This window comes from Mirounga leonina, unplaced genomic scaffold, assembly GCF_011800145.1.
Source record: "Mirounga leonina isolate KUSES-001 unplaced genomic scaffold, KU_Mleo_1.0 Mir_174, whole genome shotgun sequence".
In the NCBI taxonomy this organism is placed as follows: Eukaryota; Metazoa; Chordata; class Mammalia; order Carnivora; family Phocidae; genus Mirounga; species Mirounga leonina.
The window spans coordinates 40315841-40343367 of NW_023270451.1; the positions used below are offsets into that span (position 1 = coordinate 40315841).

Below are 27527 nucleotides of genomic sequence, written 5' to 3' on the forward strand. Positions count from 1 at the left end.
GCTCAGTTGGTTAAGCGACTGCCTTCGGCTCAGGTCATGATCCTGGAGTCCCGGGATCAAGTCCCGTATCGGGCTCCCTGCTCGGCGGGGAGTCTGCTTCTCCCTCTGACCCTCCTCCCTCTCATGCTCTCTGTCTCTCATTCTGTCTCAAATAAATAAATAAAATCTTTAAAAAAAAAAAAAAAAAGAAGGAATGTTCTTCCTCTAAACTAGAGGCATTGTAATGTCTCCCCTGTATCCTGACATTTATAGGCTGAGTAAACAAATTAAATGGAGACCACTTACCTTATGTCTAAATATTTATAAGTTCCAAGTCACACTTTGCTCATGTCAACTCATGTTCCGACCCAGTGTTCCATGGCCAGGAGGGGACTCACCCTTGAAAACCAAAGACTGAAAAAGTCGTGCTCTCTCCTAAATGGTGGCACAGATCTGCTGGGACAGGGGCAAGATGGAAGTGAGTCCTGGTCACCCCAGTCCCCTGCACCACAGGGAGCCCAGCAGGTTAATTCGCTAACACCATGGCCTCGCCTTTCCATCTGAGGCAGTTCTAAGTGCTTCTTCCCAAAATTACTCTTCACAGGAGTGCAGTCAGCTGGGAAGCCCAGTCACCTGGACGCCTGCCTTGGGCGATTTGGAGTGGCCAACATTAAACAGAGCAGCCTGGCTCTTTCTTCAGCTTCCAGAGAGAGACTATCATTTTCTTCTAACCAATAACCCCTCTCCTACCTACTACCCCATCATGTTCTTGGTCCAGCAGCCTCCATCTTCAGGGTGGGAAGCATTGGGGGAGGGTCCTGTTTTCACACGTGTGTCCCTTTTCCCAAATTCCCATTTGATCAATCACTTCTAAACTTTCAAAAAATTTTAGGGGACCCAAAGGGGGGTGAAAAGTATTTCTGTACTGATGTTTGTGACATATGGGTCCTCCCTGCCAGGTGTGATGGCAATAGTGTTTGTGTCCATTAGCCTCTTAAAATGAAGCATGCAAAATTGAATAGACCATATAAATATAATCTGACGAAGGCGGGTTATATTGGGGCTATTAGGTTCCGTGATCTTGACACTGTTCTAGCTGTGCAGTTCAAGATGATTAGCTTTTTTAGCAGTCACATCACATTGTTGGCTCACATCAAGTTAAGAATTAATTTAAACCCTTAGGTCTTTTTCATAGGAGTTCCTACCAAGCCAGTTTTCGTCTATTCTCTAATTGATGTTTTTGAATCTAAATGCAGGATTTTGCATGTATTCATATTACATCTCACCTTACTAGCTTAGAATTTTCTCTGTGTCATTTGTAGTGTTTATTAGCACTCCTATGCTTCTATCATGGGAAAACCTGGTAAGCTTATGTTCTACATCTTCATCCAAGTATTTGATGAAAGTCGTAAGTAGGGCAGACAGCAGAGGTAGAATCAATGAAAGAATCTTAGAGACAGCAGATTTCAACTCAGCTTTTTTGAATCTCTATTTCTAACAATTTTCCAACGATGGAATGAACTTCTTAGGAAGATAGGAGATTTCAAACAAGAGGAAAATGACCCTCATTAAGGAAGCTATAGAAAAAATTGGGGGATATATAGACTTTCAAGGATACTTCTTTTAAGATGCCATGATTATAAGATTCTAAATCCAGAGTGATGGGGGAATATCTCAGCATTCCTTAAGCCCATCTCAGATTCCTCTAAGAAACCTTCCTATGCCCCCAAACTGATGTGAAGTCTCCTCTAACCCCTCCCCCACTCCATCCTATCTATTGTTCTGATCATATTCCCCTTTTTAAAATAATTGTTGGCATAAGGGTTTCATTTTGCCATTAGATTCTTATACTCAAGAACTACGTTTTGTTTATTTCTCTTCTACCTCTGGAATCTAATTTGTACCCAGCGGGTATCTAATTGCAGTAAGAGAAAAAGGGGTGGGTTGGGGTTTTAAATCCGGGAGACAGATTTAGAGTTCCAGCGGCAAGGGAAAATTTACCGTGGTCCCCCCCGACCGGGTGCTGTATGAAGGCAGAGGCTGCACTCATCTCTTCCTACTCCTCAGAAACCAACATGGTATTTAACACATGATAGGTACTCAGTGAATATTTGAGGAATGATCAATGAGTTGACAATTCCTCCAAGAAGAAATTCCCTTTAATCCGTTCCCTGGGTGAAAAAGAAAGGGCCGGGTGGAGGTGGGAGGGAGACTGAAGGGCAGAATCTGACACTCTGAAGCACAACAGATACACGAAGGCCTGAATTGTCCTAATTGTCCTAGAAACTCATCCCCAACCCTGACTTCAGACTTCTCAACTTAGAATAATCCTCTGATTGGAGAGCCCCTGGTCTCTGTCATCTTCCTCCTCCTACCCTTTGGGCCAAACCGCTGTTGTAGATTTTGCCTGACAGATTTAGCAAATAAAAAACCCAGTTAAGGGGCGCCTGGGTGGCTCAGTCGTTAAGCGTCTGCCTTCAGCTCAGGTCATGATCCCAGGGTCCTGGGATCGAGCCCCGCGTCGGGCTCCCTGCTTAGCGGGGAGTCTGCTTTTCCCTCTCCCACTCCCCCTGCTTGTGTTCCCTCTCTCGCTGTGCCTCTCTCTGTCAAATAAATAAATAAAATCTTAAAAAAAAAAAACAAAACCCAGTTAAATTTGAATTCCAGATGAACACCAAATAATTTCTAGAATTAGTAATTCTTAGGATAAGTATGTTCCACCAATATTTGGGACATACTGGTACTAAGAAAATATTTGTCATTACGTGAAATTCTAATTTAACCAGGTATCCTATATTATATACAGCAATCCTATTCAGGAGACACACTCTGGATTTGCTTTCCACACACAGTGCCTTTTCCTAAACTGTCCCTAGGTACAAGTCCTCAGCTTCATCCCTTTGCACACCATTTAAATCCAGGCTCATGATTAATACTCTGGAAGTAACATCAAATGTCAAAGCACCATTTATTAGTCACACAGTATTTGATGGAACTTCTGAGCCAGTTTAGCCCTTGTTCTCAGATTAGAAAGGGAGCAGAAAGAAATTGAGTTCCTTTGCTTGGTTTCCACAGCAAGTCATTGTCAGAGCCAGAATTAGGGTCTAAGAGTCTGAATTTGGAGGAGCACGGGATTGTTTTTCCTCTCTTCCTCTGTTGAGAACTTTATTCTTTTATGCAGTCCTTCAGCTCTTGTTAGTCTTCAAATTGCTTGGAAATCCCCTGAAGGGATGCAGCCAAGGGGTTGGGGGAGGGAGGAACAATGGCTTCAGTAAAAGAAAAGCACCTATTACAAGCGAGCTTCCCAGCAGGCAGCTTATATGACCAAGACGTCCAACTCTGGCTGGAGCCCACCTTGGCATCAGTAGGCTAACTCCGAAATGTCCCTTTAGAAGCACCTGAAGCAAGAGAAAGAACACAAGTGACTTCCTCACTGTCTGCTCGCATCTGTCTCTATCTTGTTCTTGTCCTTAGAGAGATTACAAAGGGAGAAAAAAAATGAAAGAAGAAACAAGCCCCTTGGTTGATTTTTTTTTTTTTTTTCGGTAAATCTCTCAAAACACTGAGTGAAATTCGCAAATGGCTTAATTTTTGGAACTTGTTTTTATGCGAAAAGATTGGATGTTAGATGCTTCAACCCTGCAACTCTCTCTCCAGCCCAGCCCGGATTCACATCATCTTACAGTAAAACCATCTGCTCTTTAAAACATTCACACGTCTTAAAATATACAAAACTCAAGATCTACCTTCTCATGTAGGCTCTGAATACATTCTCCTTGGGCTTGGTTCCTTCTAGAAGACAATTTGTAAAACATTGCTTATTATTTGGAAACGGGTCTGCAGTTGGTCCAATTTTATCCATTGCTTGGCTCATCATTCTAAAACACACGGGTATGGAAACAGGTTATTAGCTTCTTAAGCTTCCAGGTGCAATATTGTGCAGAAGTCATTTCATTTCATAGCAAAGCAAAAGAGACATAACCTCCATATGAAAGAAATAGAAGTGTGCATATAGAATTGAACCAGTTTTTCTTTGTTGGAAACTGTGCCACAATTGTCTGAACTACAACCCTTTATGAAACCTATTGGAGACCCAGGACTCGGAAAATGTCGAGGAATTTTACCAGAAGATCAAACCATAAGCACTTGTCTTCTGTGTTGTTAAATCTTTAAGTACAGATACCAACCATGATGCCAACCCCCAAAGTGCATCTTTTTTTAGGGTAAGAATATCTTAATAACTTTGGACTAGAATGGTCTGAAATACCTTATTCCTTTAACTGACAGGTACCAAAGCACCCTGACAGGTAAGCTAGATGTTGTGATGTAATGATGAGAGCAGCATTTTGAAGCCCAGGCTGGTATCTTTGCATCTCTGTCAGGAAGGTATCCTAGGTCAGAGAAGCCTGATTTCCCAGCTAAGAGCCCCTCTCTGAACAGGGACACATTAGGGTCAACATCCTGCAAGTGTTTGTGCCTCAGAGCTCAAGAACTAAATAACCACGCCTGAACAGTCTTAGATCTTACCCTTCTTTGGAAATAGATTAACCATGTTTAATATTAATGAGGAAAAAAATTAAGACATTCTTAATGCAGAGGGACATGAAACCTTGGATGCAAACAATGTAGGTTTCTAGAAGTTCTGATGAAAACAAGACCTCAGGCAGAGGCTAACACAATGTTTGTAAATTAGCCTGGCTAGATGAAGAATTTCTGTTCAGTAGCCCGCCGGGGCTGTGGTCCAGGGGAAACGGCATGATAAGCTCCAAATCGCTTTTCTGCCATCTTGGGAGGCAGAAGAGAGCAAAGAGGGACTGCTGAGGCTGCTATGGCTTTCAAAGAACAAGCTCAAAATGGACCCTCTGGTGACAGCCCCATCAGAGAACGATCAGATACACTTAAAAATGAACATCTCTGTTCACATTTTTTGACGATGGCCAAACCCATCCAGTTTCTGCCTACAGATCAGTAAACTTGAGCGACGGCACTCCAGATGAGAAGCGCTTATGTTTTCGAAGAGCACCACCTCACTGAAGGTGGGTCTGATGCGCCTGTGAGGGTGATCTGGTTTGCAGAGCACGACACAGCTGGCTTTGTGCAAGAGGGACACAGAATACAGATGTGAGGCAGAAGAGTGCCTGGGTAGAGCCGGACTCTGACATCGCTTCCAGAAAGAAATATGCGGGCGGCAATCTTCACGGCTTTATGTTTCCACATCTCAGCTCAGGGCATATTGATTGCTTAGTAGTTATACCAAGCAATTCAGGGAACTTAAAATCCAGGCAGTACAAGAGTCCCCTTCTGGGGAAGATGTTTTGGTTTGCAAATTGCTGCGAGACAGGCTTGAGCAGAACTGAATCTTAGGATGTTGTAAGGGTTTCCACACCATTCTGCCTCTTTCTCCTTCCAAATGCTGGCCTGCCCGGAAAGGTGGAGGGAATTCTGCCTGCTGAGGCCTAGCAGCCCAGCAGGAAGCAGTCCTACACGGGACCACCATCTGTGGACAGCACTCCATGTGTGTGTTTGTGAGATGGGCTCATCTTGCGTTCAGCTTGGGGTCTGTCTGAAGCGGACGATTTCCCTCACATTGCTATTCTGCCTTCGCCAAGACAAATGCTGAATTGTTTGTTCTCTCCGAATGATATCCTGAGTACTGAAACCTCCAAGAAGAAAACCAGTGCCCCCCCCCCCCAATTCTGGATTCAGCTCACACACAGCAAGTTGTGCAATCTCTTGAGACCACTACTCTTGCCAACAGAAAATTAAAACCAATTTGGCCAGATAATAAGGAGCCACGAACATAACACTTTTTTCTTAATTTGCCAGGAATTTGATGTTCCCATAGGGATGACAGGGAGTCATTCGGAGAGGTTTTAAGGGAAAAGAAGTTGAAAGGGAAAGCACACTGTTCCATTTTCTTTTCACTGAAGGGTTGTAATGCTTAATCCAGACCTACAGCAAAGAAGATTCACGAGGTGAGAGGGCATAGGAGTTGTCTTGTTACCAAAAACATATTCCCGTAGTGCTGAATTAGCAAAAGAGGATATTTCTGTGGAGCTGAGTAGACGGAGGTCCTGCATGTAGAGTCTAACTCAGAAATATCTTGAGTTGTGAAATGATTTTTGTTGCTATATGTGTTAATAAAGACCTCAGAATTTTTTTTACGTCTGTAATAAAAATGACTGGATGAATATCAAGTGATAGAGATTTGAGTTGGGTAGTTTTTGTTTCTATTTACTGAACACCTGCTAAATGCCACGTGTGTTCTAAGTGCTTTGCATGTATTGGTACTTTCTTTTTTAAATTGATTTATTTTTTAATTTTAATTGAAATAAAGTTGACATACAATATTATATTAGTTTCAGGTGTACAACATGGTATTTAGACAATTACATACATTGCAAAATGCCCACCACAATAAGTTTAGTTACCATCTGTCACCATACGAAGTTATTATGATATTATTGACTAAATTCCCTCTGTGGTAATTTTCACCCTCACAACTTACTTATTTTATAACCAGAAGTTTGTACCTCTTAATCCCCTTCGCCTATTTCACCCATCCCCCCACCTTCCCCTCCTCTGGCAGCTACCAGTTTGCTCTCTGTATTTATGAATCTGTTTCTCTCTGTTTGGTCACTTCTGTTTTGAGATTCCACATGTAATAAGATCATATGGTATTTCCCTTTCTCTGACTTATTTCGCATAGTATAATACCTTCTAGGTCTATCCACGTTGTCACAGGTGGTGAGATCTGATTCTCTTTTATGGCTGAGTAATATTCCATTTACACACACGCACATGTGCACACACCCCCCCCACATCTTTATCCATTCATCTATCAGTGGACAATTGGGTTGTTTCCATAGCTTGCCTATTGTAAATAATGCTGCAAAAAACAGAGGGGTGCATATATCTTTTCTAATTAGTGTTTTTGTTTTCTTTGGATAAATAGCCAATAGTGGAATTACTAGATCATGTGGTATTTCTATTTTTAATTTGTTGAGAAACCTCTGTCTCCATACTGTTTTCCACAGCAACTACACAAATTTACAATCCCACCAGTGGCACACAAGGGTTCCTTTTTCTCCACATCCTTGCCAGCACTTGTTATTTCTCGTCCTTTTCATACTAGTCATTCTGACAGGCATGAGGTATTATCGCATTATGTTTTGATTTGCATTTCCCTGATGATAAGTGATGTTGAGCATCTTTTCATGTGTTTGTTGGCCATCTGTATGTCTTTGGAAAATTGTCTGTTCAGGTTCTCTGCCCATTTTAAATGGATTGTGTTTTTTGGCGTTAAGTTGTATGAGTTCTTCACTATTTTGGATATTCACTCCTTATTGGATATATCATTTGTAAATATTTTCTCCCATTCATTTGGTTGCCTGTTAGTTTTGTTGATGGTTTCCTTCACTGTGCAGAGGCAGCTTTTTAGTTGATGTAGTCCCAATTGTTTGTTTTTGCTTTTGTTTCCTTTGCCTGGGGATACACATGTAGAAAAATACAGCTGACCTTTGAACAACAGGGGGGTTAGGGGCACCCCCCCTTGGACAATAAAAAATCCATGTATAACTTTTGTCCTCAAAAATTTAACTAATAGCCTGCTGTTGACTGAAAGCCTTACTCACAACATAGTCAATCAAAATATGTTTTGTATATGTAGTATATACTGTATTCTTAAATAAAACAAGCTAAGGAAAAGAAAATCTTGCTGTCCTGTAGAAACTCCACATAGAAGGGGGTCCATGCAGTTCAAACCCATGTTGTTTAAGGGTCAACTGTATTACTGAGGCCAATGTCTGAGAGTTTACTACCCATGTTTTCTTTTAGTTTTATGTGTTCAGGTCTTACATTTAGGTCTTTAATCCATTTTGAGTTTATTGTTGTGTGTGATGTAAGAAAGTGGTCCAGTTTTATTCTTTTGCATGTAGCTATCCAGTTTTCCCAGCACCATTTATTGAAGAGACTGTCTTTTCCCCATTGTATATTCTTGCCTCTTTTATCATAGATGAGTTGACCTTATAAATGTGGGTTTGTTTCTGGGCTCTCTATCCTGTTCTATTGATCTATGTGTCTATTTTTGTGCCAGTACCATACTATTTTGATTACTATAGTTTTGTTGTATAGTTTGAAATTTGTGGGATTGTGATACCTCCAGCTTGTTCTTCTTGTATTGGTGTATTCTTGATCCTACTTTGCAGATACAGAAATTGAGGAAGAGAGAGGTGTGTGACTTGTCCAAGGTCCCACAGCTAGCAAGTGGCAGAATTGAAACCCAGGAGTCTGGCACCAAAACCTCTGCTCTTAACTATTAGACTTTACTGCCTCTCAGGAGGCTTTAATCTTATTTTTCCCATTCTGGCAGGTGTAATATGAGATAAGCATAAAAAACAGCAGTTTGAGCTATCCCCAATTTTCGATACCCCCCAATCTGATTCTACAGTGAAATAAAGTAAATAGTGCCACACACTTGTATTGTTAACATAACCTCTCTTAAGATACTTCTATACGAGTAATGAAATCAGTAATTTAAAGGCTTCCAATAGTAAATATACCTAATCAAACTATTTAACTGAACATTTTCCAAGTCTCAATTTTTCTCGAGACCTCCACTCCCAAGTTAAAATTAATAAAGTCAATGAATACCACTAGAGAACAAATAGAAAGATGCTGTGTTTCTATTGTTGAAAACAGAAAATAAAGCATACAATTTTAATGTTATTAATATGAAGAATGTTATTGCAAATTTTACTTGCCTCATTGCTCTGCTTTTGATTCTGTTCCATTGATCTGTGTGTTCGTTTTTGTGCCACTACCGTATTGTTTTGATTACAATCGATTCAGTGTAACTCCTGTGTCATTAGTAATGGATATGTTCATAGCCTCATTCTTGCTCTCATGAAATGGAGATATAGATGTGCTTTACATACACCCTTCATCTGCCCTTGCCTTCTTGCCTGTTAAAAATGTATTCATGGGTAAAATTAAAAAATAAACAGAAGTAGCTGGATCACACATTGCATAGTCATTTGTAAGCACAATTAGAACAGCACATCAGTAACTATCAAAAGAAATCATGACAATGGAAGAGTGGAGACATCTCATTACAAACATAACCTTGAATCAGCTCCAATATCTTTTTTAAAATAGGAAAGAAAAATCACTCCAGAACCCCAGTATTTTATAATTTTTAACCAATTAGTTGCTATGTGTTTCATAACTTGGCACAACACATTGTGTGTCCTGACTTTATAGATTAGAATAGCCAAGCTGGATGAATTTTGCCACAGTTCAGTTCAGCTATTCATTCATTCAACAGATATATCTACTGAGTGCCTCTCATGTGTCCCAAAATGTTTGTCCCTTAGAGGCATCTCATCAGAAATTGAGTTCCCTATACCTTGTGCCCAATAAAAATGCTCTGTGTATTGAATGATATCATTTTCATTAAATACTTTGGACTTTTCTCCCTTCTAGCTTTCAATTCCCTTTCCTGGCGGCCTCCTTCCCAAATGAGTGGCTTTCTCCAGGACAGCACAGGGAAGGCAGAGACCTTTCTTCTTAGTCCAAAACACCCTCTACAGATTTCATTTCCCTTCTGAGTAAATCAGAGATGAATAATTTCAGAACCTCAGTGATAAAGCATCCTGAGCTGGTGCTCATTGTCACCTGTCTTTGGCTGTTTGTCATCAGCATGCCTGAAAGCCATACTGTCTTGTCTGTCATTGTTTGGAAGCAGATGGAGCAGAAATGTGCAGGGATGGTTGCTGTTAGTGGAAGGAATCAACGTTCCTAGTGAGAGGCAGACTATTTCAGAAATGATTCAAAGGTTTTTCGCTTAAAAAAAAAAATGATTAGTAAATGGCTGTGGACTTCTGATTTGAAAGTTGATTTTGGCCACAAGGAAGTCAAAGTCAGTCCTGGGAGGGGAAGTTAAGGTGGTGAACCCTGAGTAAAAAAATTATACCGTCGTTCTATCATGACTGTATTCCAAGTGCCATAATTAGAAACCTCTGAAAACCTCACTCCCTCTCTCTCTCTCTCTATAGCTCTGAATTTCAAAAATATGATGGATTTATTCTGCTTGAAAATAACATTCCTAGGGATGAAAGACACTTGGGAAATCCTAGAACAGGAAATTATCCAACCTCTACAAAGCAATTAGCAGTCAATCAAAGTATATTTATTTGCTTTTCATAAAAAAAACCCTTCATTGTTTACATGACTGCATTGAATTTTTATGAAGCCCATAATAGAAACTTACTGACTCATCGACAGAGCTTGAATTGATTCAGAAAATACTGTGGTAAAAATCTCAGCTTGGTATTTTTGGCCTTCTCGTAGAGGAGAGGATCTCAGCAGCTCTTTAAAACAAATCCTGAAAACAGTCCATTATTTGAGAGTTTGTTTTTTGTTTTCAGCCATCCTGTATCTGGGTTTTATCACGTATTAATCATTTAGTGGTATCCTTTGGTCTACCTTAAAATAACAAACAAATGATGCAAATCACAACCACAAAAGTCATCTAACAAACACTGGGAAGCAAATGAACCACAGGACCATTGGGAGATGGATTTTTAACTTGTTACTGAAGCACAAAACAAGACTTGTGCCTACGCCAGCAGCCTTTTTCCTTTCACAGCAGATGTGAAATATATTCCATCCCCTTGGCAAGGAGCCACCAGAAGTTGGGGGAGCCAGTTTGGTTTAATTCAAAGTCACCTGAAGTCTTGTTTGAAGTTCATTAGGGCGATCTAATTAAATGCCACAGACATTTATAGAGCTACCTCATGCAAGGATGTATGTGTGCTGGGGTCTATGGGAGCCACAGTGTGGCCCAAGACACAAGCACAGCCCCTCAGAATTCGGATGATGGGCATCCCCAGCAGCAGCATTATATAACCCTCATCCTAATTGGTTTCAGTGATCCTGTGAAATTTAGTAGGCATTGAACCACCTTGAAAATCAAAGCAAGTGTAAGCAGCCCATTTCCTGGAACTTCTGGAATCTCCATGTTCTAGATAAAAACTAGAAAAGGACAAGTCAAGCATTTAACACATGGTTCACTTTGGAAACCCTTTTCTCACACGTCGATTTTTATAGCTATGTAATGTTTATGCCAGTGTGTTTTCTCTGTGATAATAATTTACTAAGTTTTACCAAGCTTATTTAGATTTATTTAGACTGAATTAATTTAATTTTTTAAAAGAATTCCAATTTTTAATTACATCTTTAAAGTTTGCATACTTAGTTCTCAATGTCTCCTATCATTTTTTTCAAAGCTTAATAGTGGTAGCTAGCATTCATTGCATTTGCTCTGAGCCCAGAACCATATGAAGCACTTTTTTGGGGGGTTTTTTGGTTTGTTTATCTCCTCCTGTTTTTTTTTTTTAAAGATTTTATTTATTTATTTGACAGAGAGACAGCACTTTAATATATTACCACATCTAACCCTCACTACCCCTATAAGGTGGATATAATTACTGTCCCACTTTTACAGATGATGAAATTGAAATTTAGTAACTTGCCTGAAGTCATACAGCCACTGAGTGGATTTGAATGCTGGCTTGTTTCCTTTGTCCCCAACCCGCTCCTCCTTCCATATTACCCATCTAGTACCTTCTCCCATCTTTCGGGCTTCAGATTTACTTCCCTCCTTTACACTCTTGGCTCCACATAAAATAACCAGAAGAGCTATTCCCTGCACTGTGTGAGTCTCAAGCTCCTGCCCCAACTCTGAAGTCACCATCCTTGCTCTACACCATAATCCATCCTTGTCTGCATTTGTGGTTCTCGAACAGGGGTGATGTTGCCACCCTGGGGACATTTGGCAGTGGCTAGAGACATTTCTGGTTGTCAAAACTGGGGGCGGGGGTGTGCTACTGGCATCTAGTGGGTAGAGGCCAGGGATGCTGCTGAATATTTCAACAGTGAACAAGACAGTTATCCAGACTAAAATGTCAATTGTGATGAGGAGGTTGAGAAATCCTCTACGTGGTTTTTCTATGTGATTGATTGACATGATACACTCCGCGTATAAAATAGGCTCTCTTCTGCTGTGAATTGTATATTTTTGACATCCATTTTACTAATTAGGTTATCCAGAGGAACTAATCCAATACTTCTCTACCTCCAGTGGCCTGACACATACCTTGCCCAGAATATGCACTTAATAAATATATCAGTAATGATGAGTCACTCATCTCTTTATTCACTCACTTCCTTCACTGTTCCACAGATAGTTATTGAATATCGTTTTATAGTAGGTATCAAACTGGACAGTGGCAGTAAAATGTAAGCAACACAAATACACCCCTACTTTCAAGAAGCTTATAGTCTAGCGGGAACTTGAACCTTAGATGAAGAGCTGAGTGCTGGAGTGGGCATTGTATGGAAACTAGGGGTTGGGGAGCATAGCAGGAGTGAATAGCCAGAGGGGACGAGGTGGTGAGAGAGGCTTCCCAGAGGAAGTAACAATTAAACAAACGCCTAAAGGGTAAGTAGGAGTTAAACAAATCAAGAGGAGGAAGTGGTCTAGGCAGACGACATAGCATGGACAAAAGCCAAGAGATGAGAAAATAACACAAGTGTGGCTGCTCATGCTGCAAGGGGCAAGTAAAGGGAAACCAAGGGCCTCGAAGCTATGCATAAGTGTTGAATTTTATATGAAGGATAATAGGAAGCAGTTGAAAGCCTTTACACAAGAGAATGACTGGATCTGATTTTGTTTTTAAAGAATAAATCCGGCTCCATATCATTTGTCATCAGAGAAATGTAAATTAAAACAACAATGAGATACTATACACACCTATTAAAATGGCCAAAATCTGGAATACTGACACCACCAAATGTTGACAAAGATGTGGAACAACAGGAACTCTCATTCATTGCTGGTGGGAATGCAAAATGGTGCAGCCACTTTGGAAGACAGTTTGGCAGTTTCTTACAAAACTCTTACAATACTCTTACAATATAATCCAGCAATCACACTCATTGGTATTTACCTAAAGGAGCTGAAAATTTATGTCCACACAAGAACCTGCACATGGATGTTTATAGCACTGTATTCATAATTGCCAAAACCTGAAAGCCAACGAAGATGTCCTTCAGCAGGTGAATGGATTAATAAATGGATTAATAAACACATCCAGACAATGGAAAATTATTCCGCACCAGAAAGACATGAGCTCTCAAGTCATGAAAAGACATGGAGGAAGCTTAAATGCTTATGACTAAGTGACAGGAGCCAGTGTGAAAAGGCTGCCTTCTGTATGATAACAACCGCATGACATCCTGGGGAAAGCAAAACTATGGAGACAATAGAAAGATCAATGGTTGCCAGGGATTAGGGGGCAAGAAGGGGATAAATAGGCAGAGGATGGTGGATTTCTAGGAGAGTGAAACTACTCTGTATGATACTGTAGTGTTAGATACACTCCACTGTAAATCTTTCCAAATCCACAGAACACACAACCCCAAGAGTAAACACTAATTGAACTCTGGACTTCAGATGAGAATAATGTGTCATTGTAGGTTCATCAGTTGTAACAAATGTACCACCCTGGTGGTGGTGGTTGGGGGGCAGGGAGGTGGGTAGTGGGGTAGGCTATGTGTGTGAGGAGGCAGGGGGTACGTAGGAAATCTCTGTACCTTCCACTCGATTTTGCTATAAACTTAAGACTATTCTAAAATAATCTGTTAAGAATAAAACAAGATTCACTCTGGGTCCTGTGCTTAGAATCAGCTGGAAGGTTAACAGTTATGACAGTCACAGGGAAAAATCTCTTTGGGGCCACAAAGTGCCTCTACAACTTGATGTCAAGGTTTTGAAATGTATGAGGAATGACTGGGGAGTCCTATAAATCCTAATCAATAAAGGTGATTGCAATACACAAAAGTTGAAATCTTTGCACATGTATTACACCCAGTCTGAAGAAAGACTACATTGCTACCAGAGCATGTCACCCTGGGGGCTTAAACAGTAAGAGCAGAAAGTGAGCATTTGGCAGTATGTCTTTAGTACGAGCTTCCAGACTTGGAGGTGCAGCCCAACAGTATAAATGAGGATATTAGTCTATCATAACTCAGGACATCAGCTGTTGATTTCATCCTGCCTAGTAGACATTCAATAAATATTTGTTTGCAATGAATTGGATTAAATTGGATTCCATGCTCACCAAGCAACTTTCTGATCACAATTTGTCTTCCTGTGAATCTTTCTTATGAGCATAAAATGTACTGATTAGCTGACACAAGCCTTCTTAGTCTGGTTTACGTTTCTATTTTTGCCCTAAACAACTAAGCTGGCATTATGATTGATGGATCTTTCCTCTTCGTGTTTGGTCAGTATAGTGGACACCTGTGGCTGTTTATCCAGCATCCACATCTCATTCCCCTCCAGTCAGTAAGCCCATTTTCCATGTAGTTACCTATCATTCCACCATGCAGTCCTTGTACTTCTGGGCTAGCCGTAGGTGGTCCCTGACTCTCTTAAGACAATCATCACATTTGACCAGGGCCACAGTGATTGGTTTAAATGTTGGCATGTGACCTAAACCAGTATAATCTAAGGGAAATTCGGAAGGCTTTCTTGGAAAATTGGGACAGAGATGGTCTAATTCCTGATGAGGAAGGGACACTGCTGCAAGCCAGATTGCTACTAACATGGTTAAGTGTAGGTGTCAATGTGGCAAGACTCTAGTGCCCAGTTGCTTGATCAAACATCTGTCTGTATATTGCTGTGAATGTATTTTTCAGATGTGATAAACCTTTAAATCAGTGGACTTTGAGTGAAACGGATTACCCTTCGTAATACAGATGCGCCTCACCCAATTAATTGAAGGCCTTAACAGAAAAGACTGAGATATCCCAGAGAGGAAGGACTGTCTTTGAATTCAAGACTGCAACATCACCTCTTCCCCGGGTCTCCAGCTTGCTGGCCTGTCATGCAAATTTTGGACTTGCCAGTCCCTACAAATCCTTAAAATAAATTCTTTTGATAGATAATAGACAGACAGATAGATAGATATAGAGATATCTATATACAGGAAGATAGAGGTAGATATAAGGATGAAGAAGTTGATAGATCTCCCATTGATTTCGTTTCTGTGGAGAATCTTGACTAGGATACCTATCACCAGGGAACAAAGCAAACACACAGAGAGCAGGGCCAAGACCATTATAGGGGACACAAAGCCAGAGCTGGGATCAAACCTGGATCTGAAGCCCACATGTATCAATCAGGATGACTTCAGCTGCAAGCAACAGAAAACCCAACTGCCTTAAACAGGGTGGCAACGTATGACTTAAAAGTAGAAATTCTAGTAGCAGAAGAGGCATCAGGGTCAGTTGACCCAGCAGGTCAGTGTTGTCACCAAGGGACACTGCTCCACAATCCATAATGACTCCTCCCAAATCTGACCCTCTCATACTCATTGGAGCATAGTGATAACAATCAGAGATGCCCTCTTCCTCCTTTATATCCAGTGGAGGAGGCTGGATTTCCATGGTTCTGTCTCTCAAAAGTGAGGAGGGTTCTTCCTTTACCTCACATTAATTCAGAATGCATACAACCAGTATGCCCCACCCTAAACCAGTAATTTTCAAGGGGGTGAAAAAAGTGAGGGATTATCGCCATTGGCTTAAATTCACCAGGCCTACCTGTATGCCCCTAACTCGTCTACAGCTCAGTGCATCCAAGCAACATGTATTGTTTCATCTTCCAGAACTGCTTTTCCTTCCAATTGCTGCATTTCTTGACCATGTGTGGATGCCCAGGCCAAAAATCTCAGGATCATCCGTCATTTTTTTTCTCTCCTCCCTATTTATTCAGTCACCACAGTTTAATTTCTTCCCTTTGAAAGTTCCCAAAAATGCACCTTTTCTCTATAAGTATAAAAGGAGGGGGCTGGGTACCATGCCAGCCATAGTCCAAGTACTCTCCACCTCATGTCTCTACAGCCACCAGCACCGTGTTTCACCCTGCCCATCACCCTGCCTCCAGTCTCCCCACTCCTCACCATTTCATTACCTAATGATGACCTCTTTCTGCTTTGGGTCCGATTCAAAAACACACCAGAGCTCCTCCTTGCCCACTGAAGCAAGCCAAAGTCTTGCGGCTCTTGTCAGGGGCTCCTCTGATGAAGTCCCATCAATCTCCATTCTCCAGTTAGATCTGTCTTTCTGAGTCTTACATCCCCAGCTGGTACTACACTATGTAAAAATGACTTATTCTGCAAAGGAGCTGTGCAGAGCTACCCAAACAACTTTATTGCAAATATTAATGATTTATCTATCTTTCCATTTAGCAAGTTGCACTTACTGGATCCTTTCTGTATACCCAGATAGTGGGGGAGGCAGGAAGAAGCAAAAACAGAGTCCTGTCCTTGAGCAATTCATCATCTAGTGGGAGGGCCAAAGACAAGCACTTACAAACAATAATCACTCCATCAAAAATTGTGGTTTTTAAATATTTATCACACAAAACCAAAAATTGTTCATCACAAAGGTTATATATGCGTGTAGTGCCTATATTTTGTAAAAACCCAGGCATTATAGAGATATATAAAATAGATAGTGAAAAACCCCTGATGTTCTGCCTCCCTAGTTCTTACTTAGTAAGGGTAACATGATCACAGGTAACATATAACATATGTATATATACATACACACACACACATATATATTTATTTACATTTTACAAAAGATAGCATCATTCTATACATATTATTCTGCAATTTTTTCTCACTCAAAAATAATGTCTTTTGATAACATGCCTGATTCTTTTTTTTAATGGCTGCATAGTGTTCTTTTGAATTCAGTAGTCCTCTATAAATAATCACTTGTTCCTATTTTTTCTATCACAAATAAGGCTTCAATGAGCATTCTTTTACACGTTTTCAGTAGTATGCTGGTAAATCTTTTAACAGTTGGCTCTCTGAATAAAAAAAAAAAAGCAGCCCTGCTTTGTAATATTTGCCAGTTTCCATGGTGTAAATACTCCCACTATTGGTGATTTCAAGCTACCAGTGTGATACCACTGTGGGCGGAGATAGGATGACATGTAGGCAAGCAGCTCCCGCTAGCCAGTCTAGTCAGCTCTGGAATACCACTGTATATTTTATGGTGCACATTCTTTTGAGTGTTTCACAACACAGGAAAGCAAGATATTAAAAGGCAATTATCACTTTGCCAGACAGAGGAAACATAACTACCTTATTAGCTGTAATAAAGTTGAACCATGAATTAAATGCATTTCTTTTGGATTCTAAAGAAGACCCTTTATCTGTTACCTTAAATAGATTCTGTTTAAAAGCCAAGGAAATTTCAACGTGTTTTCTTTTTATTTTGCCACCTGAGAAAATCACTTACACAAAATAGACTGGATATATGACTAAATATATTTTAAAGATTCAATAAAAGTCCCATTAAATTCACCAGTTAGTATATTCGGGCACAAACACACATGAGAGAAGAGAATGCTGACCCATCCTCTCATTTTAACAGGGCTGAATTACACACAGGTGCACAGAAGAACCACCTGAAACTTGACAGTGTGAGTCACCGGGAAGGCTTATTAAGCCACTTATTGCTAGGCCCCAACCACACCATTCCTGATTCCATAAGCCCAAGGTAGGGCTAAGAATGTGTATTTCTGTGGAGGTCCCCAGTGATGCTAATGCTGATGCTCTGGAGACTACACTTGGAGAACCATCAATCTACACGGACTCTGGGCCCAAAGGCCAGATAATCTTCCATATTCTGGTATCCTGTGAATTTCTGCCACTGGATGAGATCTCTAGCTAGAGACATTCTCCTGTTAAACCACATTAAATTTAGAAACATAGTAAGTTCTTATCAGTAATCAAAGTATTTGAGAATAGGTTTAGTAGGGGAATGGCACAAATTCCTTTTTATAGAGAAAAGCATACTGAGATGTGTTCTCTGTAAATGAAGGGCAAGGTTAATGACTGCCATTAGTGTTGGTAGGAAGGGTAAACCTTCAAAGTAGTATCAGTAGTTAAGGAACTCAAACTTATTCACGGTAGTGGTCACACCAACATCTGGCTGTGAATCCTGTCCCTGCCACTTAACTGTGTCACCTTGAGCAATGTATTTAATCTCTCTGTGCCTCAGTTTATCATCTGTAAAATGGGGATGATCATAGTAATAGTTACCTCATAGGGTTATAGAGAAGATATGAAAGGTATACGACCTGATGTGGGAAGAACGCAATGAATACTGGCTGGAAATTAGATCTCCAGTTCCATATTAAGAAGAAAGTATTCTTTAGGCAAGTAAATTTGGGAAATACTGAGAAATAAAGTAAATACGTTCCTTTGTTAGAGGACTTCTATGTACCTTTTATATGCCAGTGAACACTGTGATTCTGCTAGAAGAGGGTGATTCATTGTGTTTCCAAGTGTTATTTAGCCACAGAACATTTTTTGCAAGTAGCATTTTGAGGATAACAATTTTTATAATATTGTTACAATTATGGTAATAAACCAGTGTTATTGACTTAAATATACAGCTGAAAGAAATTGGCATGTGGCCCCAGTATACCTAGGCTATAGGGGCAGGATTGGGATAGAACAAAAAACAAAAAAACTTTTTTGTGTACTTACTAGAAAAATAGTAAGAATTTTCTATGGCCCTTCTGAAGTGATATTATTTCCCCCACTCATCCCTTTATTCTTGTCTGCATTTAATATTTCCAACAAATATTCATTAAGTGTCTCTAAGTAACAGGCAATATATAGGTACTGGGGACTCAATATAGAATAACATTTAAAAAGTTCCTGTCCTCAAGGAGTTTACCTTCTAAAAGTCAGAAAATATACAAATAAACAAGTAAATAGGTAGTATGTCAGATGGTGGTTAAGTTTAATGAAAAAAATTGAGGTGGGCAAAAAGGAGAAGAAAAACTGTAAGGCAGTGGCCATTGAAGCAGAGATTGAAGGAAATGAGGAAGCAAGCTCTGGGGACACCAGAGAATACTACGGTCCAGGAAGAGGGAAGTTAAGTACAAAGAAATATCCTAAAATAGAGCATGCCTATGTGGCAAAGCTGAATGAAGGAAACAGAGAAAGAGAAGTTACAGGGGAGGCTGGAAAGGTACAGGGGTCCACACTGGGAGAAATTTGTATTAGTTATCTTTTGCTGCATAACAAATCATCCCCAAAGTTGCCGGCTTAAAACAACAATAACTACTTACCTCCCCCCAGCAGTTTCTATGTATGAGGAATACGGGATGGTTCAGCTGGGCACTTCTGGCTTGGAGGTCTCATGAGGTTCTGTCAGATGTCAGCTGGGACTGCAGTCATTCAAAGACTTGTTGGGGGCTGGAAAATCCACTTTTAGGATGGCTTAGCACACACCTAGCAAGTTGGTGTTGGCTGTTGCCTGGGATACTCAGTTCCTCTCTATTTGCTCTCTCCAGGGAGCTGCTGGAGGGTTCTGCATGTTCACTGGCTTCCCTCAGAGCAAGCACTCCAAGAGAAGGAGACAGAAACTGCAATGCCTCTTAAGCCCTAAATTTGCAAGTCACATGCTGATTCTGCATGCAAAGGCATTATAAAGGCATGAAAATCAGGATGTGAAGATTAATGACAGCCATCTGGGAGGCTGGCTACCACACCATTTTAGGGTCTCTAGCTTTTACTTTGAGTGAGGTGAAGCAATTGAGGTTTGGGTGAGAAGAGTAATATGGTCTGACTTGTATTTGTAAAGGATTGTTCTGAGTGCTGTGTTGAGAATAGATTATGAAAGGATGAGTAGGAAGGGTGGAAGTGGAGAGAACAGTTAGAAGGCAATCTCAATAATCCAAGTGAAAGGTTATGATGGCTTGGACCCAGATGGTAGTGGTAAAGGTAAGAAGTGATATATAGTGCTCTGAATATACTTTGAAGTTAGAGCCAACAGAATACCTGATAGATTAAATGAGGTTGTGAAAAAAGAGTCAAAAATTACCCCAAGGCTTCTGACCTTGTACCTTTTTTGCCCTCTGCTACCTCCTGGCACCAGGCCGATCCCTTGCCATGGAAATTTATAGAATTAGGAGGGGAGCTTCCAGGGTATTGACAGAAGATTACTCAAAGTCTATCTAAATGACACTAATTCAGTACCCAGCATTTTGCATAAAAGGATCCAGGTGTTCTTTCTTTTTTGTTTGTTTGTTTGGTTTGGGTTTTTTTTTTTTTAAGATTTTATTTATTTATTCATAAGACACAGAGAGAGAGGCAGAGGCAGAGGCAGAGGGAGAAGCAGGCTCCCCCCGGAGCAGGGAGCCCGATGCAGGACTCGATCCCAGGACCCTGGGATCATGACCCGAGCCCAAGGCAGACGCTTAATGGACTGAGCCACCCAGGTGTCCCCCAGGTGTTGTTTCAAGTGACCTATAAAAAACAAAGTTGTTGCAAACCATTAAGAACTTTAAGGCACTTGTGGATGTTCCCAAAACTATAGCTGGGCCAATTATAACCTCTCTGCCCTGATTCCCCCTACCTAATAGTCTTACGTGATAAAATGTGACTCTCCAGTTTTTGTTTTAACTCCCCATTAACAGAAAAATTCCTGGAATCTGTCAGCAGTAGAACATGTTCAACCACTACAGATTTACATAATCTTTCTTTGCTTTGTAATACAAGCAATGTTTATTTAAACTTTTAACTTTTACAAGAATTAAAAAATTGCTCATTGATCTGATATCTGAATATTTATGCTGAATATTCCAAATCACCGTGGAGATTAGCACTCTGCAGAACAATGTTGGAGTTACAGATATTTGCAGTTTAATTGACTAAAAACTGATCTGTTCTAAACTAAGTATGTCTTTCCATAGATCCTGAGTTTTGGATTCCCTGAAAATGGGCAAAGCGATCTTACTAAAATTTTTGAAGACTCCATGTTTAGTTATTATAACAGGTCTTTGAAAGTGCTGTTATTCCTTCACTTAGTCACATATCCATTCCATATTGATCTTACATGACATTCAAGTCTTGTGCTCTATGCTGGTGATTCAAATGTGGACAGATCCTTGATCTTAAGAGCTTACACTGTATTGGGAAAGAGATAAGAAAATACACAAAGCGCTACTATAGAGGAAAGACAGGACACTGTGGGAACATGGAAGAAGGACACTGCCCAGTCTTGAAGAGTCAGGGAAGGGGGGTTATGAATAAGACAAGACCTTAAGCACAGAGTTGGGCGCAAGGGCACTCCAAGAGAGAATCTGGTACAAGAGAGCATAAGGAACATTCAGTGAACAGCGAGTTCACTAGGTTAAAGCTTACTGTGGATAGTGGAAAGTGAAAAGACCTCCAGAGAAGTAAACTGGTACTAGTCCAGGAAGGCCTAAAACTTCAAGGAGCTTATGGTTCATCCAGAAGTAATGAGGAATCATTGAACAGTTTTAAGCAGGGCAGCTCTAGGATATGTTGGTGATTTGGAAAATTCACTCCATCCACAGTTTAGAACATGGATTTGGGAGGGAATGAAATCTAACCTTTCCTCTATCTCTTCATCCTATCACCACATTCAAGTCACCATCATCTCTCTCTGGTACCATGCATCAAGCCTCCCCAAAACCCCTCAATCCATTCTCACCAGCCAACTAAAAATGCAAATCAGATCAGGTCACTCTCCACTGAAACATTGCTTTGGCAACCCGTTGTCCTTACAAAAAAGCCAAAATCCTTAATAGGGTTCATGAGTCCTTGCTCAGTTAGGTCCAAGTTTCCCACCCAGTTTCAGCCCATCTTTACTTCCTTGGGTCTTTTCTTTTCTTTTTCTTTTCTTTTCTTTTCTTTTCTTTTCTTCGTCATTTCCTTTTTCTTTTTTTTTTTTTTTTGAGAGACAAGAAGCACACACAAGTGGGGGGGAGGGTGGGGGGGAGGGGGTGGGGCAGAGAGAACACAAGTGGGGAGGGAAGTGCAAAGAGAGAATCCCAAGCAGGCTCCACAACCATTGCAGAGCCCAGCAGGCTCAATCCCACAATCCCGAGATCATGACCTGAGCTGAAATCAAGAGTCCAACACTTAACAGCCATCCAGGCACCCCTTTCCTTGGATCTTGCAATTCCACTCAGGATGGGTTTTCTTCTAGTTCTTCCAAGGGACCAAGCTCTTGCTCCCACTTGTTCCTGGAACTCCAAAGGGGCTTTTTTTCCTGCCTAGAATACTGGACTCATCTCAGGGATGTGGTACTTTATCTCTTTGACTAAATTAAGCTCACCACCATACCCTGGACACTTTCATTACACCTCATACCTCTCTTCTCATTTCACTTTATTGAAGATGCTTACTGAATCCCAGCCTTTCCCACCAGACTGAACTCCTCCTTCCCACCTCTCTCGTTAGTCATGGTTCCCCATAATCTAGCACAATACTGGCTCAGTGTATCACTCACTCATTATACAGAAAGTCCCCAACTTACAATGGTCTGACTTAGGACTTTTTTTACTTCACAATGGTGCAAAAGCGGTACACATTCAGTAGACAACATACTTCAAACTCTAAATTTTTATCTTTTGGGGCCCCATGGTAGAATACTCTCATAATGCTGGGCAGCAGCTGTGAGCCACATCTCCCAGACAGCTACATATCACAAGGGGAAACGTTACTGACACACAACCATTCTATATGCATACAACCATTCTGTTTTTCCCTTTCAGTACACTATTGAATAAATTACACGAGCTATTCAATACTTTGTTATAACACAGACTTTGTGTTAGATTATTTTGTTCAACTGTAGGCTAATGTAAGTGTTCTGAGCATGTTTAATGTAAGCTAGGCTAAGCTGTGATGGTCGGTGGGGTAGCTGTATTAAATGTAATTTTGACGTATGGTATTTTCAGTGTCTGATGGATTTAGCAGGAGGGAACCCCATTGTAAGTTGAGGAAGATCTGTATATTAAATAAATGAATGATGGCAAGAAGACAGTTAAGAGGTGTGTCTGAAATGAAGAGGTAGAAAGAAAGGATGGATTTGAGTCTTGAGTGCTCAGAGTAACTGGAAATCAGCTGTAAATGAGGGGGAAGAATTGAGGGTTCTTATGTGTCTGGTTCTCCACTGTATTGATGAGCATTGGCTGATGCCTGGTACATGGTAAAAACAGTCAATAAATATCTGTGTCAAATGAATGAGGCTCGATGGGTGGAGCCATCACTCAGGTTTCTGTCTTGGTCTAGTGAGCAGCTCCATTCCCTGAGAGAGGGAAAACGTGACCAAAAGTGCTTTACCAACAGTGTTTCCAACAGCATCACTCAGCGATTTGATTTTGAAGAGGCCATACAAGTATTCAAAATGACATTCTACCAAAAGAAACGAAAACAGAGCATGAGTGTGTTTAAAGTATTATTGGACTGTATTCAATTTGGTGTTTATATGAGTATTTTAACACTTTAATTTGTAACCAATTATTTTCATTAGAATTATTTCATCTGATCGATTTCCAATTTTGAGAAAGGCAAGAAAGGTTTTTGGATGGGATGCCTCTGAACATTGAGGCTGCAAATTGAAAAACTAAACAAAACAAAACAAAAAACCCTCCTTCCTCTTAAAGGGGAAGAATTACAGAGATTCTCTAAAAACCTCTCTACTGTGACCATTTAACCATCTTTTAACTTTATAACACACAGTGTTTGCATTTGGGATTTTAATTTGTGGAACTAGATGGTAGTGATGATTGCACAATGTTGTGAATGTACTGACTGGCACTGGATTGTATACTTTAAAATGGTTACAATGGCAGATTTTCATTTTGTGTCTTTTACCACACACACACACAGATTTAATACGAAACATGTGTTCCCCAGACCTAAAAAAGCTTGACCACTTTATGCAACTTAGATGTTTTAGAAATGTGAGAAGCTTCACTCTGCTTGTGAGATGCTTTTGAAAAGCCCAGCAGGGCAAGGCTGTGGAGATTTTTTCTGGCAAGAAGATCTGGAACCCAGTGTCTGGGAAAGGAATGAAATTCAGGTTGTGTGTGACATGACTTTGCAAGTAAGAAAAAGAGAATCTAAGAAATAACAGAAAACAACCACTTCCCCCGTCTTTTTAAGAAAAGGGTTGTCCTTGGTTCTCCCTCCATCTAATTCGGTTTGCTTCTCAAAAGTTGTATTGTTGGAGAATGTGACTCTGGATAAAATTCTATGCTTAAGAAATCCAAGAATGTGGCCTATACAGTAATTTTCAGCTTTGTCACCAACAAGAACACACTTACTTATTATTTTCCTTCAGGGATGGCATGTTTTGAAAGGTCATATCTATTAGACAATATCAAACAAACTGTCCTTGTTAAATAAAATGAATTCGTTCCTGATTTTCTACTCTTCAGCTATGTAACACAGATATACCTCCCCATCGTGTCTCTGATTAGCAGGACATAGCCAGTTTTACTACACTCAGCTGATATAATTCCAGGGAAAAGCAAAGAATTGATATTTACATTCATCCATCAGTTTTCGCATCTATAAATGCCTTTAGACATATAGAAACACTAAAAATTCATTAAGCTTTTAGAAATACTGAAAATAGCTTAAACACCTCCATTGCTACCTTCCTGGGTTCTAATAATTGGCGTTTATATCAGTGTATCTTAACAGAAAGGAGGCAACCACCTTAATCAGGTTTATCAAAATCACCTCAGGGGCTTGTTCAAGCTCTGCATTTCCCTGAGCCCCTGCAGAAAAACTGGTACACCTTCTGAGTGGGGGCAGGTTGATGGGGGTGGTTTTTTTCTCTCTTGAGAATTGCTGGTGCTGTAGTGAGTCACTCTGTCCAATGAGAGTGGATTGTACTCTCTTTCAAGTGAATTAGGGCCAAGAAAAGAATAAAAACCAAACACTGATTTATATAACCCTTCATGTGAGGCTTTCAGAGCAAAATAAATTTCTAATGGCAAGTTGTTGTCTCATTGTCTAGACTGAATAATGTGGGCCAAGAAATGATACATAAAGTGCTCTAACAAATTGATAAGAAAAAAATAATAAATTTCCAATAAAAATGAGCAACAATAATGGACAATTCCTAGGAGAAACTAAAGTTACTAACAACTATTGGGGCGGGAGGGTGGGGAATATTTCAACCTGACTAGGACCTGAAAAAAGTAAAGTTTCAGTGTGGGCTTGACTTCTGCTTCCAACCAAATGGATTAACAATGACCAGATTTGTCCTCACAATGAAACAATGAAAACTAAACAAGCTGCAGAAAATAGCGATTTGCATGACATTAGACATCAGTCAATGGGGAGAGTGATTCCTGAGAGGTGGGGCAGAGAAATGAGGTGAGCCACATGATTGTCCAGCTGCCGCCTTGAGAGAGAGTTTCCAGGCTTTGGCACAGGGAGGAGGACTCAGGCAGAGACTAGGGAGCTCCCTGAGTTGAAAAGATGGAACAGAGAGAGAGTCCAGGGAGACTAAGGCATCTAGAATTTGCAGGATAGAATAATGAGAAGGAAAAAGCTGCATTCTGGAGAGAACCCCAGAAATCTGCAGAGGGAGGTTCCTGTTCAGTCTTTAGCTGAGTACTGATTAGCACATGCATGTGAGAAAAGCACCAGAGGCCAGGGAAAGAACTCCCAGAAGGATTGAAGTAGACACTGCCCGGCGCTCACCTAGGGCCTGTCCCACCAGCCACAATGACAAATCTCATGATTCACAGGACATGGCGGAATACTCAAAAGAATCTTGCCTCACTAGTAGGCAATTCATCTTTGAAAGAACATTGCTCTGGTCCCACCTAACAAATCTTAAATGACACAAAGGATCAAACTGTTTCCAAGTAATTTATCTGCATTCCAGAACAAATCCCAATGTGAGTACAAAAATATTCAGCACCCAACAAGGTAAGATTCACAATGACTAGATTCCAGTGAAAAATCGAACAGGCACATTAAAAAGAAAGAAAATAAAACTCATAATGAGAAGATAAATTAATCACATTGCTGATTAATGTAATAGTATTGGGGGTGCCTGGGCAGCTCAGTCGGTTAAGCATCTGACTTCAGCTCAGGTCATGATCTCAGGGTCCTGGGATCGAGCCCCGCATCGGGCTCCCTGCTCAGCAGGGAGCCTGCTTCTCCCTCTCCCTCTGCCCCTCCCCCTGCTCGTGCTCTCTCTCTCTCTCTCTCTCTCAAATAAATAAGTAAAATCTTTTTTAAAAAATGTAATGTGTTAGACTTGGGAACTAAAGACAATATAGCAGTTATTATACAAATATATTCTATATATTTAAAAAGTTAGAGACATAGAAGACATAAGAAAAGACCCACATCAAACTTGAAGATGAAGACTACAGTAGGTAGGAATAAAAAATACACTGAGATTAATAGCAAATTTGACATCACAGAAGACAAATATTAGTAAATTTGAAGACAGCAATAAAAACTCTCAAGTATACTGAGAGAAAAGAGAATCAGAAAAATAAACAGAGCATTAGAGAACTGTGGGACAACTTTAAGAGGCCAAATATACATGAGATTGGAGTCCACCAAGGAGTGGTGAGAGGCAGGAAAATATTTGTTGGAACAATGATCAAAACTTGTTCAAATTTGATGAAAACTATAAACCCACAGATCTAAGAATGCCAACTAACCCCAAACACAAGAAATATAAATAAAGTTACAACAAGGCATATTATAACAAAGTTGTTCAAAACCAGTGATGAAGAAAAAAATCTTAATGTCAGCCAGAGAAAGAAGATATGTTCCATGCAGAAGAAGAAAATTTAGTCTGACAGCAGGTATGTCACTGGGAAAAAATGCTAGTGGAATTGAGTAGAAGAATATCTAAAATACTGGAAGAAAAATATTATTAACCCAGAACTCTATACTCACGGAAAATACCTTTTTTTTTAAGATTTTATTTATTTATTTGGCAGAGAAGGACACAGCCAGAGAGGGAACACAAACAGGGGGAGTGGGAGAGGGAGAAGCAGGCTTCCCGTGGAGCAGGGAGCCCGATGCGGGGCTTGAGCCCAGGACCCTGGGATCATGACCTGAGCTGAAGGCAGACACTTAACGACTGAGCCACCCAGTCGCCCTTCAAAAATGAAAGCAAATTAAAGGCTGATTTAGACATGCAAAAGATCCAAAAGCTAAAAGAATTAATCAGCAGCAGCAGTAATTAATTAACTACAAGAAAAGTTATGAAAGTCCTCAGACAGAAAATGATATCATACTGAAATACAATGGAATGAGGAGATCCAAAATGGGAACTATGTGGATAAATGTAAAAGACTGTTTTCATTATTTAAATCTCTTCAAAAGATCTAAGCTGTTTAAACAAAAATGGTAAGAGTTGAAGCACAAGTAAACTGTATGACAATAGCACACAAGGTGGAAGAGAAGAAATAGAACAATAATATGGTTTCTTACCCTCCTATAACTTAGTGTCTATTTGCAGTATCGGTCAAATCGTCAGCACTCCACGACCATCGATCTGTCCTGCAGATCTTTTTCCTTAAAGCTATACACATAGATGCTTAGGGGTGTTTGAGGCAGCATCGTTTGCAATAGCAAAGAACTGCAAGTATC

General features: G+C 40.3%; 1 long non-coding RNA gene across 1 annotated transcript in view; it reads right to left on the reverse strand.

The window, feature by feature from the left end:
- Positions 1-3173: 3173 nt before the first annotated feature.
- LOC118021358 overlaps positions 3174-27527 on the reverse strand; it is a 34793-nt gene continuing 10439 nt past the window's right edge. The window contains exons 2-3 of the long non-coding RNA XR_004682150.1: positions 3726-3857; positions 3174-3377 (exon numbers count right to left, since the gene is read on the reverse strand). This is a non-coding gene — a long non-coding RNA (uncharacterized LOC118021358). The remainder of the gene's footprint in view (positions 3378-3725; positions 3858-27527) is intronic.